The sequence below is a fragment of the Aphis gossypii genome, chromosome 1, assembly GCF_020184175.1.
Source record: "Aphis gossypii isolate Hap1 chromosome 1, ASM2018417v2, whole genome shotgun sequence".
Classification (NCBI taxonomy): Eukaryota; Metazoa; Arthropoda; class Insecta; order Hemiptera; family Aphididae; genus Aphis; species Aphis gossypii.
In genome coordinates, this window is record NC_065530.1 from 13,908,024 (window position 1) to 13,926,321 (window position 18,298).

Genomic DNA, 18,298 nt, shown 5'->3' on the forward strand with positions numbered 1-18,298 from the left:
TCTATAATGGGCCGGGCTGGCGCAACGGCAAAAACACGTAAACGGTTTTTTAACGAGAAAAAAATTGTCTTGCGAATTCTGGCAACAGTCGTGCAAATTCATGCGAATGGCGTGCTAAATATTGGAATAGTCAAAATCTCAAAATTCGCGAAATTTCTATAATGGGCCGGGCTGGCGCAACGGCAAAAACACGTAAACGGTTTTTTAACGATAAAAAATTGTCTTGCGAATTCTGGCGACAGTCGTGCAAATTCATGCGAATGGCGTGCTAAATCTTGGTATATTTATTTATTCGATATCTATTTTTTTCGATTGGGTCGGGCTAGCGAAACGTTGTGCCAGCCCGGCTCATCAAATTTTGGATTTAACCGTTAAACCAGTATCATGCAAATTCTAATTTTAGTCATGCAAATTCATGCTAATTACATGCTAAATATTGGTGCAAAAATTTTCCAATATTTCAAAATGGGCCGGGCTGGCGCAACGTACGTCCCAATACGCTAACCCGGTGTACCAGCCGCCGCCGCCGCTAAACGTCGAGATGGTTCAACTCATCACCAAAGCCGCCGATTTGGCAACTAATTATCTAATGCCGGAGACAATTTAGTCATCATCGACTTTTTTCAAATTGGTGTGGTTCATGCAAGTCAATGGATCCGTGCATTAATAAACTGGCCAAGGAGTACCCTCATGTAGTCATGTTAAAATTTGATGTTAGTGTAAACGAAGAAACCGAACAAGTATCTAATGACTAATGAGTATAATATCAAATTTATGCCAACATTCGTCTTCCTAAGATCAAAATTCTGGCGACAGTCGTGCAAATTCATGCGAATGGCGTGCTAAATATTGGAATAGTCAAAATCTCAAAATTCGCGAAATTTCTATAATGGGCCGGGCTGGCGCAACGGCAAAAGCACGTAAACGGTTTTTTAACGATAAAAAATTGTCTTGCGAATTCTGGCGACAGTCGTGCAAATTCATGCGAATGGCGTGCTAAATCTTGGTATATTTATTTATTCGATATCTATTTTTTTCGATTGGGTCGGGCTAGCGAAACGTTGTGCCAGCCCGGCTCATCAAATTTGGATTTAACCGTTAAACCAGTATCATGCAAATTCTAATTTTAGTCATGCAAATTCATGCTAATTACATGCTAAATATTGGTGCAAAAATTTTCCAATATTTCAAAATGGGCCGGGCTGGCGCAACGTACGTCCCAATACGCTAACCCGGTGTACCAGCCGCCGCCGCCGCTAAACGTCGAGATGGTTCAACTCATCACCAAAGCCGCCGATTTGGCAACTACATTATCTAATGCCGGAGACAATTTAGTCATCATCGACTTTTTTTCAAATTGGTGTGGTTCATGCAAGTCAATGGATCCGTGCATTAATAAACTGGCCAAGGAGTACCCTCATGTAGTCATGTTAAAATTTGATGTTAGTGTAAACGAAGAAACCGAACAAGTATCTAATGACTAATGAGTATAATATCAAATTATGCCAACATTCGTCTCCTAAGATCAAAATTCTGGCGACAGTCGTGCAAATTCATGCGAATGGCGTGCTAAATATTGGAATAGTCAAAATCTCAAAATTCGCGAAATTTCTATAATGGGCCGGGCTGGCGCAACGGCAAAAACACGTAAACGGTTTTTTAACGATAAAAAATTGTCTTGCGAATTCTGGCAACAGTCGTGCAAATTCATGCGAATGGCGTGCTAAATATTGGAATAGTCAAAATCTCAAAATTCGCGAAATTCTATAATGGGCCGGGCTGGCGCAACGGCTAAAGCACGTAAACGGTTTTTTAACGATAAAAAATTGTCTTGCGAATTCTGGCGACAGTCGTGCAAATTCATGCGAATGGCGTGCTAAATCTTGGTATATTTATTTATTCGATATCTATATTTTTTCGATTGGGTCGGGCTAGCGAAACGTTGTGCCAGCCCGGCTCATCAAATTTTGGATTTAACCGTTAAACCAGTATCATGCAAATTCTAATTTTAGTCATGCAAATTCATGCTAATTACATGCTAAATATTGGTGCAAAAATTTTCCAATATTTCAAAATGGGCCGGGCTGGCGCAACGTACGTCCCAATACGCTAACCCGTTGTACCAGCCGCCCGCCGCCGCTAAACGTCGAGATGGTTCAACTCATCACCAAAGCCGCCGATTTGGCAACTACATTATCTAATGCCGGAGACAATTTAGTCATCATCGACTTTTTTTCAAATTGGTGTGGTTCATGCAAGTCAATGGATCCGTGCATTAATAAACTGGCCAAGGAGTACCCTCATGTAGTCATGTTAAAATTTGATGTTAGTGTAAACGAAGAAACCGAACAAGTATCTAATGACTAATGAGTATAATATCAAATTTATGCCAACATTCGTCTTCCTAAGATCAAAATTCTGGCGACAGTCGTGCAAATTCATTCGAATGGCGTGCTAAATATTGGAATAGTCAAAATCTCAAAATTCGCGAAATTTCTATAATGGGCCGGGCTGGCGCAACGGCAAAAACACGTAAACGGTTTTTTAACGATAAAAAATTGTCTTGCGAATTCTGGCAACAGTCGTGCAAATTCATGCGAATGGCGTGCTAAATATTGGAATAGTCAAAATCTCAAAATTCGCGAAATTCTATAATGGGCCGGGCTGGCGCAACGGCAAAAACACGTAAACGGTTTTTTAACGATAAAAAATTGTCTTGCGAATTCTGGTGACAGTCGTGCAAATTCATGCGAATGGCGTGCTAAATCTTGGTATATTTATTTATTCGATATCTATTTTTCGATTGGGTCGGGCTAGCGAAACGTTGTGCCAGCCCGGCTCATCAAATTTTGGATTTAACCGTTAAACCAGTATCATGCAAATTCTAATTTTAGTCATGCAAATTCATGCTAATTACATGCTAAATATTGGTGCAAAAATTTTCCAATATTTCAAAATGGGCCGGGCTGGCGCAACGTACGTCCCAATACGCTAACCCGGTGTACCAGCCGCCGCCGCCGCTAAACGTCGAGATGGTTCAACTCATCACCAAAGCCGCCGATTTGGCAACTACATTATCTAATGCCGGAGACAATTTAGTCATCATCGACTTTTTTTCAAATTGGTGTGGTTCATGCAAGTCAATGGATCCGTGCATTAATAACTGGCCAAGGAGTACCCTCATGTAGTCATGTTAAAATTTGATGTTAGTGTAAACGAAGAAACCGAACAAGTATCTAATGAAATGAGTATAATATCAAATTTATGCCAACATTCGTCTTCCTAAGATCAAAATTCTGGCGACAGTCGTGCAAATTCATGCGAATGGCGTGCTAAATATTGGAATAGTCAAAATCTCAAAATTCGCGAAATTTCTATAATGGGCCGGGCTGGCGCAACGGCAAAAACACGTAAACGGTTTTTTAACGATAAAAAATTGTCTTGCGAATTCTGGCAACAGTCGTGCAAATTCATGCGAATGGCGTGCTAAATATTGGAATAGTCAAAATCTCAAAATTCGCGAAATTTCTATAATGGGCCGGGCTGGCGCAACGGCTAAAGCACGTAAACGGTTTTTTAACGATAAAAAATTGTCTTGCGAATTCTGGCGACAGTCGTGCAAATTCATGCGAATGGCGTGCTAAATCTTGGTATATTTATTTATTCGATATCTATATTTTTTCGATTGGGTCGGGCTAGCGAAACGTTGTGCCAGCCCGGCTCATCAAATTTTGGATTTAACCGTTAAACCAGTATCATGCAAATTCTAATTTTAGTCATGCAAATTCATGCTAATTACATGCTAAATATTGGTGCAAAAATTTTCCAATATTTCAAAATGGGCAGGGCTGGCGCAACGTACGTCCCAATACGCTAACCCGGTGTACCAGCCGCCGCCGCCGCTAAACGTCGAGATGGTTCAACTCATCACCAAAGCCGCCGATTTGGCAACTACATTATCTAATGCCGGAGACAATTTAGTCATCATCGACTTTTTTTCAAATGGTGTGGTTCATGCAAGTCAATGGATCCGTGCATTAATAAACTGGCCAAGGAGTACCCTCATGTAGTCATGTTAAAATTTGATGTTAGTGTAAACGAAGAAACCGAACAAGTATCTAATGACTAATGAGTATAATATCAAATTTATGCCAACATTCGTCTTCCTAAGATCAAAATTCTGGCGACAGTCGTGCAAATTCATGCGAATGGCGTGCTAAATATTGGAATAGTCAAAATCTCAAAATTCGCGAAATTTCTATAATGGGCCGGGCTGGCGCAACGGCAAAAACACGTAAACGGTTTTTTAACGATAAAAAATTGTCTTGCGAATTCTGGCAACAGTCGTGCAAATTCATGCGAATGGCGTGCTAAATCTTGGTATATTTATATTCGATATCTATATTTTTTCGATTGGGTCGGGCTAGCGAAACGTGTGCCAGCCCGGCTCATCAAATTTTGGATTTAACCGTTAAACCAGTATCATGCAAATTCTAATTTTAGTCATGCAAATTCATGCTAATTACATGCTAAATATTGGTGCAAAAATTTTCCAATATTCCAAAATGGGCCGGGCTGGCGCAACGTACGTCCCAATACGCTAACCCGGTGTACCAGCCGCCGCCGCCGCTAAACGTCGAGATGGTTCAACTCATCACCAAAGCCGCCGATTTGGCAACTACATTATCTAATGCCGGAGACAATTTAGTCATCATCGACTTTTTTCAAATTGGTGTGGTTCATGCAAGTCAATGGATCCGTGCATTAATAAACTGGCCAAGGAGTACCCTCATGTAGTCATGTTAAAATTTGATGTTAGTGTATGTAAACGAAGAACCGAACAAGTATCTAATGACTAGGGCTCGGAGAAGTTGTAGGAGCTAAAAATGACAAAATATGCATGCAAATATGCACAAAAAATTTACAAAATATGCACGAAAAATGTTAAATATGCAAAACAAAAATTTTGAAAATGCTGTATAAAACTGTATAAAATATGTAAAATAAATGTATTAAATATAAAAAAAAATTAATTAAGTAGCTGTAATGTAGTTGGCTGATTTTCAAAGATTGTAATTTATCAATCTAAAAATAAAAATATAGAATAAAAGTTATTTAAAAAATTATATTTATTTATTTTAATTTAGAGACGTTTTGCAATAAAGATAAATACGCTCTGTAGTAATAGTCGATATATATAGATATGATACGGTGTACGTTAAATAATCAAAAACAAAATAATAAAACCATAATTGTTAGAAGAAAACTACAGTTTTTTTTAGAAAATATTGAACAAACATAGAAATCCTATTAAAATTAAGAAATATGCCTAAAAAGCATATGGAAATTAAGAAATATGCACTTTTTTTCTGAAATTGACAAAATATGCAAAAAAATGCATTTTTAATTTTTGTATTTAAACTCGTCACTGTATCGAAAGAATTTCTAGCTTGGTCTGCTATAAACTGAGAGCATACAGAAAAATATGCAACTCCTACAACTTCCGAGCCCTGCTAATGACTAATGAGTATAATATCAAATTTATGCCAACATTCGTCTTCCTAAGATCAAAATTCTGGCGACAGTCGTGCAAATTCATGCGAATGGCGTGCTAAATATTGGAATAGTCAAAATCTCAAAATTCGCGAAATTTCTATAATGGGCCGGGCTGGCGCAACGGCAAAAACACGTAAACGGTTTTTTTAACGATAAAAATTGTCTTGCGAATTCTGGCAACAGTCGTGCAAATTCATGCGAATGGCGTGCTAAATATTGGAATAGTCAAAATCTCAAAATTCGCGAAATTTCTATAATGGGCCGGGCTGGCGCAACGGCAAAAGCACGTAAACGGTTTTTTAACGACGAAAAAATTGTCTTGCGAATTCTGGCGACAGTCGTGCAAATTCATGCGAATGGCGTGCTAAATCTTGGTATATTTATTTATTCGATATCTATATTTTTTCGATTGGGTCGGGCTAGCGAAACGTTGTGCCAGCCCGGCTCATCAAATTTTGGATTTAACCGTTAAACCAGTATCATGCAAATTCTAATTTTAGTCATGCAAATTCATGCTAATTACATGCTAAATATTGGTGCAAAAATTTTCCAATATTTCAAAATGGGCCGGGCTGGCGCAACGTACGTCCCAATACGCTAACCCGGTGTACCAGCCGCCGCCGCCGCTAAACGTCGAGATGGTTCAACTCATCACCAAAGCCGCCGATTTGGCAACTACATTATCTAATGCCGGAGACAATTTAGTCATCATCGACTTTTTTTCAAATTGGTGTGGTTCATGCAAGTCAATGGATCCGTGCATTAATAAACTGGCCAAGGAGTACCCTCATGTAGTCATGTTAAAATTTGATGTTAGTGTAAACGAAGAAACCGAACAAGTATCTAATGACTAATGAGTATAATATCAAATTTATGCCAACATTCGTCTTCCTAAGATCAAAATTCTGGCGACAGTCGTGCAAATTCATGCGAATTTCGTGCTAAATATTGGAATAGTCAAAATCTCAAAATTCGCGAACTTTCTATAATGGGCCGGGCTGGCGCAACGGCAAAAACACGTAAACGGTTTTTTAACGATAAAAAATTGTCTTGCGAATTCTGGCAACAGTCGTGCAAATTCATGCGAATGGCGTGCTAAATATTGGAATAGTCAAAATCTCAAAATTCGCGAAATTTCTATAATGGGCCGGGCTGGCGCAACGGCAAAAACACGTAAACGGTTTTTTAACGATAAAAAATTGTCTTGCGAATTCTGGCGACAGTCGTGCAAATTCATGCGAATGGCGTGCTAAATCTGGTATATTTATTTATTCGATATCTATATTTTTTCGATTGGGTCGGGCTAGCGAAACGTTGTGCCAGCCCGGCTCATCAAATTTTGGATTTAACCGTTAAACCAGTATCATGCAAATTCTAATTTTAGTCATGCAATTCATGCTAATTACATGCTAAATATTGGTGCAAAAATTTTCCAATATTTCAAAATGGGCCGGGCTGGCGCAACGTACGTCCCAATACGCTAACCCGGTGTACCAGCCGCCGCCGCCGCTAAACGTCGAGATGGTTCAACTCATCACCAAAGCCGCCGATTTGGCAACTACATTATCTAATGCCGGAGACAATTTAGTCATCATCGACTTTTTTTCAAATTGGTGTGGTTCATGCAAGTCAATGGATCCGTGCATTAATAAACTGGCCAAGGAGTACCCTCATGTAGTCATGTTAAAATTTGATGTTAGTGTAAACGAAGAAACCGAACAAGTATCTAATGACTAATGAGTATAATATCAAATTTATGCCAACATTCGTCTTCCTAAGATCAAAATTCTGGCGACAGTCGTGCAAATTCATGCGAATGGCGTGCTAAATATTGGAATAGTCAAAATCTCAAAATTCGCGAAATTTCTATAATGGGCCGGGCTGGCGCAACGGCAAAAGCACGTAAACGGTTTTTTAACGATAAAAAATTGTCTTGCGAATTCTGGCGACAGTCGTGCAAATTCATGCGAATGGCGTGCTAAATCTTGGTATATTTATTTATTCGATATCTATATTTTTTCGATTGGTCGGGCTAGCGAAACGTTGTGCCAGCCCGGCTCATCAAATTTTGGATTTAACCGTTAAACCAGTATCATGCAAATTCTAATTTTAGTCATGCAAATTCATGCTAATTACATGCTAAATATTGGTGCAAAAATTTTCCAATATTTCAAAATGGGCCGGGCTGGCGCAACGTACGTCCCAATACGCTAACCCGGTGTACCAGCCGCCGCCGCCGCTAAACGTCGAGATGGTTCAACTCATCACCAAAGCCGCCGATTTGGCAACTACATTATCTAATGCCGGAGACAATTTAGTCATCATCGACTTTTTTTCAAATTGGTGTGGTTCATGCAAGTCAATGGATCCGTGCATTAATAAACTGGCCAAGGAGTACCCTCATGTAGTCATGTTAAAATTTGATGTTAGTGTAAACGAAGAAACCGAACAAGTATCTAATGACTAATGAGTATAATATCAAATTTATGCCAACATTCGTCTTCCTAAGATCAAAAACCGAGGTTTTTCGGTTTTCTGGTGCTGACGAAGATAAATTAAAGGAAAATTTATTGAAATTCAATAATACCCTATGAGGTATTTTATTTACCTATTTAAAAACTGTTTTTAATTATTATTATTATAATAATTTAATTAAATAAATAATTATTATTTTAACATAATTATTTCCTAAGAAGACGCTATACCCACGCATGTGTTTTCTCTGTCTTACACACTTAAACGTTTAACTTAACATAGTTAAAAACTATTTTGCACGAGATGACTTCACTCCTTCAATATTTATATTAAAATTATAAATCGCACTGGGAAGAATTTTATCGGTCGTAACGTTTTAATTTTTTTCTGAAAGCCTATATTCGCTTAATCTTAGTTAAACGTCCTGATATTTAGGTGTGAGTAAATACTATATTTTTATATACTACCTAATACCTAACTGTACCACATAAAGATTTACGTACTTAGTGTAGTTAAGTTTTTTCGTTTTTGTATCTGGGTACACTATAACTATTCGAAATAATGCTTCAATTTAAAACTTCAGGGGTAGTTTTCGAAGGAAAATTGAATATCTTTGGTGCATTATCGAGGTCAATAACGATAACGATTTATCCTCACGATTTTAAATATTTGTTATTAATTAAAAAGTATATGTCATAGGTATGTACTTGAAAATTTCACCAGTTATTTTGGATTGGCATTTTCTTTACATAATTTAATTTTCAAAATATTTCGCTTATTTTAAGGTTATAGGCATTTGAAATATTCGTTTTTTTTTTTTTTATAAATGTTGATAAAACTTTTTTGCGTTGGCCGCAAATGGTCACAATTTAATGTTAAGTCAAAATTATTACGAAATCAAAAATTTACGCGTAAAATACTAAAATAACGATTTACTATCAAATACCTAATTTTAGATTTTTGTTATAGTTAACAAATATTAGTTGTATAAACTTGAAACATACGCCAGTTTTTTTAATTGTAATTTTATGTGTATGATTTAATTTTGGGTTATTCAGGTCATTAAAAAATAAACCACCTTTATTTTCACCACCCGCTAAAAATATATCCAAAACTGACAAATTATTTTCGTTCAGAATCGTTTTGAATTTTGACAAAATTTGTAACAATTGGAAATATTGCAAACTGTTTTTTCGTTTTTTTAGTTAGAAATTCATAAACATTTTTTTTTGATAATTCAATACACGATTCCCTATAAGTATTTATTGGAGCAATAAAACCTAAAAAAATATTTAAAAATAATTATTTTTATAGACATTTTAATTTAAAATTTGAACGGAATTAATTATTTAAGCGATAAACATATAATGAAGTTAATTATTTTGGTATAATGCAAAAACTTTATTCGCGAGGACTTAAAACTTTACGTAATATGTATCTCATCATAAATTCATGCTAATTACATGCTAAATATTGGTGCAAAAATTTTCCAATATTTCAAAATGGGCCGGGCTGGCGCAACGTACGTCCCAATACGCTAACCCGGTGTACCAGCCGCCGCCGCCGCTAAACGTCGAGATGGTTCAACTCATCACCAAAGCCGCCGATTTGGCAACTACATTATCTAATGCCGGAGACAATTTAGTCATCATCGACTTTTTTTCAAATTGGTGTGGTTCATGCAAGTCAATGGATCCGTGCATTAATAAACTGGCCAAGGAGTACCCTCATGTAGTCATGTTAAAATTTGATGTTAGTGTAAACGAAGAAACCGAACAAGTATCTAATGACTAATGAGTATAATATCAAATTTATGCCAACATTCGTCTTCCTAAGATCAAAAACCGAGGTTTTTCGGTTTTCTGGTGCTGACGAAGATAAATTAAAGGAAAATTTATTGAAATTCAATAATACCCTATGAGGTATTTTATTTACCTATTTAAAAACTGTTTTTAATTATTATTATTATAATAATTTAATAAAAATAAATAATTATTATTTTAACATAATTATTTCCTAAGAAGACGCTATACCCACGCATGTGTTTTCTCTGTCTTACACACTTAAACGTTTAACTTAACATAGTTAAAAACTATTTTGCACGAGATGACTTCACTCCTTCAATATTTATATTAAAATTATAAATCGCACTGGGAAGAATTTTATCGGTCGTAACGTTTTAATTTTTTTCTGAAAGCCTATATTCGCTTAATCTTAGTTAAACGTCCTGATATTTAGGTGTGAGTAAATACTATATTTTTATATACTACCTAATACCTAACTGTACCACATAAAGATTTACGTACTTAGTGTAGTTAAGTTTTTTCGTTTTTGTATCTGGGTACATACTATAACTATTCGAAATAATGCTTCAATTTAAAACTTCAGGGGTAGTTTTCGAAGGAAAATTGAATATCTTTGGTGCATTATCGAGGTCAATAACGATAACGATTTATCCTCACGATTTTAAATATTTGTTATTAATTAAAAAGTATATGTCATAGGTATGTACTTGAAAATTTCACCAGTTATTTTGGATTGGCATTTTCTTTACATAATTTAATTTTCAAAATATTTCGCTTATTTTAAGGTTATAGGCATTTGAAATATTCGTTTTTTTTTTTTTTTATAAATGTTGATAAAACTTTTTTTGCGTTGGCCGCAAATGGTCACAATTTAATGTTAAGTCAAAATTATTACGAAATCAAAAATTTACGCGTAAAATACTAAAATAACGATTTACTATCAAATACCTAATTTTAGATTTTTGTTATAGTTAACAAATATTAGTTGTATAAACTTGAAACATACGCCAGTTTTTTTAATTGTAATTTTATGTGTATGATTTAATTTTGGGTTATTCAGGTCATAAAAAAATAACCACCTTTATTTTCACCACCCGCTAAAAATATATCCAAAACTGACAAATTATTTTCGTTCAGAATCGTTTTGAATTTTGACAAAATTTGTAACAATTGGAAATATTGCAAACTGTTTTTTCGTTTTTTTAGTTAGAAATTCATAAACATTTTTTTTTGATAATTCAATACACGATTCCCTATAAGTATTTATTGGAGCAATAAAACCTAAAAAAATATTTAAAAATAATTATTTTTATAGACATTTTAATTTAAAATTTGAACGGAATTAATTATTTAAGCGATAAACATATAATGAAGTTAATTATTTTGGTATAATGCAAAAACTTTATTCGCGAGGACTTAAAACTTTACGTAATATGTATCTCATCAAAAACACTCCGTGTAAAAACATCGCTAAATAAAAATAAGCACTTAAATGACAAAAGTGGTGATATCAAAAATTGGCTAAGTAATTTCATAAATTCATTTATATAAAAGTATTTATAACTGTTTGTATTTATTGTACCTTGTGAATTTATTTAGTGCAAATAATTTTACTTAGCTTGGCGCAGTTACTATTATTTATGTCTCTATAACTAAGAACCCAAATGTCTCGATTTCTACATAAATATTCGCATCATTTTGCATATTTTTACTATAGTTAAACTATTGAACAATACAAATATTTAAATACATTTTTTTAGTAGCCGCCAAGCTAAGTAAAATTATTTGCACTAAATAAATTCACAAGGTACAATAAATACAAACAGTTATAAATACTTTTATATAAATGAATTTATGAAATTACTTAGCCAATTTTTGATATCACCACTTTTGTCATTTAAGTGCTTATTTTTATTTAGCGATGTTTTTACACGGAGTGTTTTTGATGAGATATCACTCATTTTTTTAATTACAATTTTAGGTATTATATGTAATTCTTTTCAAGCGGTGTTGAAATGTATTTGTTTGGGAAAGGGGAGGTATATTCTTATATAATTTAAGTTTTAAGTTTTATTGCTGGAGAACGATTATATATACGTCTTTAGCACCACGTGGCCACCGGTCGTAATAAATTTTATAATCATTGCATCTAACCCATTTATTAAGATATCGGATAATGCATGTATAATGAGCTGATGCCATTGAATTACCATGGTGGCAAATCACCGAGTGTAGTTTATAAATGCTGCCATCAATATTTATTTTTTCATTTGGTAATCTATTCATGACTAAGTCAGTGATTTTTGTAAATAGGATCTAAAAAGTATTGTTCAGAATGCTTGCAGTGATGTGATTTACCTAGAATAGAAATCAAGAATTCAAAATTCAAATGGTGATCATCGGGTATAGCTACCGAATGATTAATATTATTCTTAATAGTTTTTCTTAATAAATTCACGTGTTTTTTGTAATACTTAATATTACTTTTTCGGCAAAGCAAAGCCCACTTCATACATTTTTCTGCAATCATTCTCGCTTTATAAAGGGGACATTTTAAAGACCTCATAACTTTGTTGGTCCACTTTTCTGTTGATCCTTTAAACAGAAATAATTTTGTGCTATTAGACCTCAATTGTTTTTTAGACAATTTACTCTGCTTTTTTTTTTTAACATGTTGATCCGTCGATTCATTAGAAATAATTAATTTTGCTCTTTTAGAACTCAATTGTTTTTTAGACAATTTATTCTGTATTATTTTTTCAATATTTTACTGTTTATTTACTACCAAATTACACTCTGATTTACGATTTGCCGTAGATAGAGTGCGACATTTAAGAAGAGCTACTCTTCTGTCTTTGTATTTACTCGCTATTTCACGTTTTTTAATTTTTTTTTTATAAGCATTGGACACCATGTTATGCTATTAACTTTTGCACACTTTAAAATACACAAAATATTGCGAATTATTCACCTTAAAACGATAAATTCAACGAACGCCGTAATAATAGTTAGTAACGCACACTACACGCGGTAGACGTAGATGTCAAAGCAAACGCAACTATGCAGGGCGAATGTAAGACATTAATGTACAACAGACACCACTAGCGTATAGTACTGTCGGTCATCAAATGTTTCGTTTCACGAAAATTCAGACGGCCAGATAGTTCAACGCAGCGCCGTGACGAACTGACGACCATAGAGTTACTAGACAACGGATCACGCAACGAGTGATTGCAACCGATGAGTGGAAGGGGAAAAATGGGCGGCCAGCACAAACATATTATATTATTATACATATACATTGTGGAATTGATGAAAAAAATAGCGTTTTGCTTAATTATTATGTTAATACTTTAACATGTAACTAAGGCTGTAATACTCCGATAAACTTTAAATTTTCACAGAATCATCTACACACCAAACTCGTGGATTCGTGAAAGTTTCAAGTCAATTGGTTCATTAGTTTAGGCTACAGGGTGGTCGACATGATTTTCGTAAAATAACATTGGTTAAATACAAGTTGGTTCTCTCGTGTAATATACACCGTCGTCGCGCTCTAGTTTCTTTCTTTTTTTACTTAGCTCTGCGCCCCGCGACCGCGGCGTTGGATATTAAATAATTACGAATTTTACCATACGCAATGACATTTTTGATTTATTTTATGATATCTGTTTGTACTATGGAGACGTTTTTACTGTTTTATGGTGTTTATAGAAATACCTATCTAATATATTTTGAGTTAGATTAGTTGATATAATATGGTATAAATATTTATTATTATATTATTATAATAATTAATACAATACTAATAATGTGAAAAAGTTTAATATTTTTTTAAAAAAATATGTCATTCTACTGTAATACTTAAAGTAAAATAAATTACTTTAAAAGTTAACCTACACGATTTTTGTTAGTTATAAATGGCTAATGTGGTATGTATTGTATTATATTATGTTAAATACGAACACTACGAAAACGTATAGTATAATTAGAAGTAAAGTTTGTGTCTTAAGTAGCTAAATAGATTAATATTCAAAAGTGTTTATGGGTTTAGGAGTGATTATTATAAAATTAATAAATTATTATTATTTTATGGTTTTCGATAAAATATTTTCAGTTATCAGTTTCCAAAAACCGTGTAGCTGCTACATTTTGAATTTTAATCTTTATATTTTGTTGAAAATAAAAAAAATGTAGACTATAATAAATCGTTATAATTCAATATTATATATTACTTATTTTAAGTTATTTAAGTTAGTTGTCAATACTAAAAATGATTAAAAACTGCGATGTATATATTATATTTTTAACACATCATAAAAAAATGCAATAGTACATTGGATGACAGGAGAAGTAAGCTATTTCGACCGTGAGCGATAGTTTAGATAGTCATGATTTCCCCAACAAGAGCCACAAATGCCTCACTTGACAAACGCGGAATGCACTATAACATTCGTTGTGGTAAATCCCTCATCAGCGATACGCGTTATCGTGAACGCTATCATGTGGAATCGTATTTTCGAAGTTTTCATAAGTAAGTTGTCATTACATTAAACTATTTTTGATGCTAGGCATTAGTAGTTTAAAATTAGTTAATTATTGAAATATTATGTAGGGACCAAACAAGGACGATGAAATTAAAATAAAACAATGTTAGTGTTTTAAAAAAACTAAATTCTAATTTTTACCGCCTGTGATAGAAAAGTTTTTTCTCATACTATTTTACTACACCCATGTGTGGTACCCAATATTATTAGACAAGATGTAGGTAATTTTGACTTTGATGTCCTAATTTACAATTTTAAATTATTATGTATACTACACTAAAAATTTCAACCAATGTTTTTAAAGTTTAAAAAATGTGCCTAAAATTACCATTTTTATTGTTTATATTATTTTTATATTGATTTATTGAACGCCTACATAGAATATAATGCAGATTTATATATTGCAGAACTTTTATTCACTAATCAATTTTAAAATCCATTGTGAAAGGTTACTTACTTATTTTAATTAATGATTTAATTAAATGATTTATTATCTATGTCAAAAAGTCATTTTCGTAAAATTTGTAGATACGAGGTATTGTCACTAAGGTAACGTAATATGTATTAAATAAAACTTATAATAAAATAAAATGTCAAACAATATTTTGTTTATTATATTTAAAATATTTTTTTAATTCGTCAGACGTGTTGTCCGCTGCCACACTGTCCGCGCACACGCCGCCGTCCACATACCCAAGTACGCTAACCCGGTGTACCAGCCGCCGCCGCCGCTAAACGTCGAGATACCCAACTGTCGAGAATCGATCAAATCGACCACAATGGTTCAACTCATCACCGACGCCGCCGATTTGGCAACTAAATTAACTGATGCCGAAGAAAATTTAGTCATCATCGACTTTTTTGCCAAATGGTGTGGTTCATGCAAGTCAATGGATCCATTCATTGAAGAACTGGCCAAGGAGTACCCTGATGTAGTCATGTTGAAAACTTGAAAGTTGATGTTGGTGAATACGAAGAAGTCGCTATTGAGTATAACATCAAATCTATGCCAACATTCGTCTTCCTAAAATCAAAAACCGAGGTTGTTCGGTTTTCTGGTGCTGACAAAGATAAATTAAAGGAAAATTTATTGAAATTCAAATAATAATATCAAAATTGGCTTCAACCATAGTGTCTTAATGGACCTGCATATATTCAATGAAGTTTTTATTACAATGAAACAAAAATAAATTTTATACTGTCATTCACTATTGTATTTGGTTAATATCTTGGTTAAAATTATTACCTACAAAAAAAGTATTAAGGGGTCGGAGCCAGTGTGGTTTTAGTGCAAAAAACATGTCTTACAGGAAAAACTCTCATGCACTGTAGAATTGTCAGATTTTGTTAATTTTTTTTTTATTTAAAAGAGGAGAATATTATGAAGGTCGGATCAAAGCTCAATTTTTAAAGTTTAAATAGTAAAAGCTAAAACGTGTATTTAAATAATACACAAAATTTGTTATTTTTTAAACTTACTTTTTCTAGCACAGTTTAAAGTAAAACTAAAATTTGGGCTTTGATCCGACCTGCAAAAAGTTCTCATCTTTCAGATAAAAAAAAAAAATCAAAATCCGACGTATCATCGAGGCATGAGAGTTTTTCCTGTAAAAGCATTTTTGTTCAACTAAATCATAGATAATAAATTATAATATTATCTATGAACTAAATAGTACTTCGATAAATTGTAATCGAAGTCGACCACTGACTTGTGCGTGCGCGTGCGTACATATTTTATCTGCGCGTGTATTTGTGTCGCCAGTCACCACACATAACCGGTATAAATACATTAATTAGCAATTCGCCAAACAATAACTTGCTTTTGACGATGCGGGGTGTTGTAGGTAATAGTACGGTTTATCAGTAATAAATTATAAAAGCCGTCCATCGTATATATTATTATTTATTATTGTTAACCATTATGGAAATAATATACGAAAAACAAATAAAATATAAACTATAAAAAAAAATAGTAGGTAAATCGACAAATCGTACTTGACTAATTTATTGCAGTTATAATAATACCATTATACCTTACAAAATTGCCATTTATTTTAAAATTTTAGGATTTACAATTTCATTCAATAAATGACAGTTATAAAATTCGACCAATTGTGTTTCCATTTTATTCCTCCAGAAGTCGTCATCACGCATAATTATTTCTACAAACATATCTGAAAACAAAAAAACCATCATAAATATTTAAAAGGTAACTATGAATTTAAAAAATATCTGTAGTTTGCACTGTGTTACCTGTACCCACTAATGTACCTACTTAATTTCAAATGTTTATGTGTAAAAAAAGAACGGTAATTGGTTGTATGTAATATATTATTATTGTTTATTACCTTTAGGAGTCCAAACTATAAAATAACATGAGCATTTATTGGCTACTCTTAATTGACCCTGAACCTGGTATAGTAATAAACATGGTTTTTGTTCAATTGCAGATCACCATAATCATTAATATTTAAATATTTAATTTTGTTAGCCACAACTCCTTGGTGAGGTGTCAGATCTTTACTATTGTGTGGGCATTTTATTTCAATAATTTGATTTTCTCCCACCAATCCGTCTGGAGAACCGGTTAAAAAATTAAATTGTTTGTCAACAAATAAACCAGCTGGTAAAACTTTCACATTGAATAGAGATTCAAATGCTTCCCTAGCCATTGGTTCATATTGTATTCCGTATCTATATTAGCAAACAAAACAAAATAGACATAATAACAATTAATTGTTTACACTATGCCTACATTTCTAAATTATATTCTATAAAATATTAGCTGTCCCACTCGGAGTTTCCCGCGCAAATAGAAAAAAATAAAAATAATTATCAACGTAACCTACATACATAATATAGAATAAAATGTATACTGTATAGTATTCTTACGTCATTGCTGGAGTCTTCGATATTAAATCTGCTGCGTACAATATATACTTGACAGTATTAGTCCGAGGAGTACTTTTTCTGAGCTTACATACTCTACCAAAGTTTGAAGCAGTCAGCCGATGTTTAGGTACGCTCAGTATGCCAAGTATCACATTTACCCTGAGGATAACATTGACACTATTAAAATCTTCAGGGTCTTAAGCTTAATTTTTTTTTTTAGTATCCTAAATTTTTATATAAAATGTATATCCTATTTTTCAAACCTGATCTATTGTGTTTCTTTCTAGAACAAATATTTCTTGGGAATTAAGTTTTAAACTATTTAGAACAGTTGATCGTTTGGCCTCCAACTCTTCTGATAAAATTTCAAGTTCAGCACAGCCTAATTCATCTAAGTCCCCATAATCCTTATCAGCCCCAGTAAAAATTTTACCCCGAGTTCTAGAACGAAAAAAAAATTGCTTTTACTATATAAATATAAAAATCACTTGACAATTGTCTTTAGAAAGCATACAATTTGGTTGATGATTTAAAGTTTAGTTTTTTCTTGGTTTTTGACCTAACTTCTTTTGCCCTTTGCAACTTGGAAATATAACGCTTCGCAGGCACGGCACTACAATTTTTTTCCAGGGGAGGCAGAGTGGGGCAAATTTTTTTTTTACGTGGGCTAAAATTTTTCAACAAATACTGAGGTTATTTTAATGAAATATAAATATTTTCGTATCATATAACATAATATAGCTATTATCTATATAGTACATACGTTTTATATTGTATGCTCTAAGAGTCTAAACTGATAATATATACAAACTTTTGAATAGTTAAAAATGTTTTAAGAATAATGTCAAATATTTTTTTTTTGTACCCTATGTAATAAAATGTCTAATCACAGACCTTCAACAACTATATTCATAATGATGACATGATACACAAAAATGATAAGTTCTTTATGACTTTAATATTACATACCTTTGTGAATGAATAATTATGTTTCTTTTACTTACCTACATTTCATAAATATAA

General features: G+C 33.2%; 1 long non-coding RNA gene and 1 pseudogene across 2 annotated transcripts; one reads left to right on the plus strand and one right to left on the minus strand.

Moving 5' to 3' along the window:
• Positions 1 to 14,989: 14,989 nt before the first annotated feature.
• On the plus strand, positions 14,990 to 15,591 carry LOC126549085 (thioredoxin-2-like; annotated as a pseudogene).
• Positions 15,592 to 16,247: 656 nt separating this feature from the next.
• LOC126549086 (uncharacterized) lies at positions 16,248 to 18,062 on the minus strand. Of its 2 annotated transcripts, XR_007603231.1 has the most exons (4): positions 17,790 to 18,062; positions 17,539 to 17,716; positions 17,276 to 17,434; positions 16,248 to 17,077 (listed from the first exon to the last, which is right to left on the minus strand). It is a non-coding gene; the product is annotated as an uncharacterized LOC126549086 (long non-coding RNA). The 2 variants fall into 2 exon arrangements; XR_007603230.1 differs by having other exon boundaries at positions 16,255 to 17,077; positions 17,539 to 18,062.
• Positions 18,063 to 18,298: the final 236 nt, after the last annotated feature.